Consider the following 2,454-nt stretch of genomic DNA (forward strand, 5'->3'; position numbering starts at 1 on the left):
TGGGTTATGGGGCCCTGCACCCCTAGCTGCTGACAGGCAAAACTCGTGACATGGGTGCTTGTGCAACTGTGTGTCTGTCTTGGGGCACCGGGGTGGGGGGAGTAGGGGAATGGGAGGGGAAGGGAAGTGCTGCTGACATTAAGCATTAGCTACTGAATCTTCCTTCCTCTTAAAAAAAGAAAAAAAACCCAAAATATTTAATATTCTAAGCACTATAGGATGTATTCAGAAGCTGCTTTAAATTGTTTTTCACATACATGCAAATTCTGTCCTGTAACCAGAATCTCTCAACTGGTATCAGTTAGTTATCAGTTAAAGGAAATATACAGGATCTGCAGTAATATTTTCAAATCTTGAACACTTAGGCTTTTAGATAAAAAATATTTTCTCTTTTTGGCTCCAATTCTTGTCTTTGATGTATATGTAATTTTCTTTCAGACCTGATTTCATGGATGTGAGTATTAAATGTAAGTCCCAGTATAATACGTTTATAGATCCAACTGCAAGTACAACAGGAGTGAGCAATGTAAATGCAAACTTTTAACAGTACAACTCCATAACTGGTACAAAACAAAACTGAGTTGCAGTTGTCCAGGAAAAAAAATTAAAGTTACTATGTAATAATGCCTGCAGGGGTTCCACAACTGTTGCATAGTTTGGAATAAACTTGGCATATCATGAGGTAAGTCCCAGAAAAGAACATAAAGTGGTCACATCTGCTGGTCTGGGCGCCTGAGTGACTGTTACAATGTGGTCTGGGTCAGGGCTTATGGCTTTCTCTGAGATCACAGGCCCCAAAAAAGCAAGTTTTGTCTGCCTAGAGTGGCACTTGGCAAAATTCAGTTTCATACCAGTCTTATCCATATATTCAAATATAGTTCTCACATATTCCTCATGCTGTGCTAGTGTCTCTTTCTGGATTCTGCTATCTTGTTCTTTTATCAATGTACTTTTCTTGACCTTTCAAGATTCATGAAACCATCCTCTATCACTGAAAAAAAAAAAGACTAAGGTACATAAAGAGAAGACTGATAAAGTCTCTCAACATTTGAAATGTGTGCAGTCCTTGCCATTCTTATGTAATAGTGCCTGATAACATTAACTGTTCAATAAGAAGAGTGAAAAAATCACAGCTCCAAGAGCAACCCTCACTCCCCTGCTCCATGTTGCAATAATGTCTGTGCATAATTAAACTCCTGGAAACCTATGTCCTTTCAAAAATTGCATGGACTTTCATGGAAATTATTATATTATTTCTCTTTCTTGGGAATAATCATTTGAGGGTGTTCATTCTTTTTATAGTGTTATTCTTCTATAGCTTGTTTTGCCTCATGGTACAATTTTACTTTGGTCACAGTCCAGTTTGATGCATGAGGCCATATCTCTTCAGTTTTACTCCATGTGCAATCCATGGTATGATTTGGTGCTGTGTTAAACCTGTACTGTAGTGTCAAGAGCATGCATCCTTCAAGAGAAGAGTCCATTAAAGAACAGAAGATTGGGTTCTTAATACACACCTGATCTTTAGTAAATTATTATCATGCATGAGTAGTGTATCAAGGTGTGCTTTCTTCAAGTCACTAAAGGTAACCTTAGTCTTTTCAGGTAAGTTGGTTCCAGCAGAAATGATTTACTGGTAACTGTATCTGCATGTTGCTTCTGTTAGGTGGAGAGTGCTATCCTGAGGATTTGAAAGTGTCAAACTCCATTTTTGGATAGGATACAGTGAAATATAAATTCTGATTACAGTACCTTATTCAGCTTAAAAGACAGTTGCATCAAACCTCAAATTTCAGTTGAGGTGGTATAAGCAGCCTAATTTAGGGGACTATCTTGCATCATCATGCTGATAAAACTGAGCATGTTTTTCAATCTACCCAGGGTAACTCTTTACTTTTATGAGTAGCACCAATTGATCCCCAAGGGAAGTTTGACATATATGTATAACTTCTAATGAGAGGTATTTAAATATGGGTGTATGTAAGAAGACTGTTAAAGGGAATAATGAGATGACAGTGTTGATATTTATAATTATTCTTTCAGTGATGAAGGGCACCATGGGAGAAAATATAAAGCTGTTTACATAGGCATTGGAGGCTGATGGTCATGGAGTGATCAGTAGGACTGTGCGAAGCATCGGGAGCTGATTTGATTCGGACGAGATTCGGCCCAATTTGGCAGCTGAATCTCTGAATCTGAACTGAATCAGAAGATCAATAAAAAGGTCTGAATTGATTTGAAGCTCTTCAAATTGATTTGGAAAAGATTTGGAGAGCTTCAGAAATTCAGGCTAGTCCCCACTTGCCGCTACATGGAGCTAGACCCAGACTCCGTGCTGGTAAGTAGAGGGCAGGGGAGGGGGAGCTGGAGAAAGGAGGGAAACATGAGGGGACCCCTGCCAGGCCCCATCTCCTGCCTGCTCCCCCAGCTCCCCTGAGCACCCCCCGACCACCG

Source organism: Gavialis gangeticus, unplaced genomic scaffold, assembly GCF_001723915.1.
Source record: "Gavialis gangeticus isolate Ggan-Ray unplaced genomic scaffold, GavGan_comp1, whole genome shotgun sequence".
NCBI classification, from domain to species: Eukaryota; Metazoa; Chordata; order Crocodylia; family Gavialidae; genus Gavialis; species Gavialis gangeticus.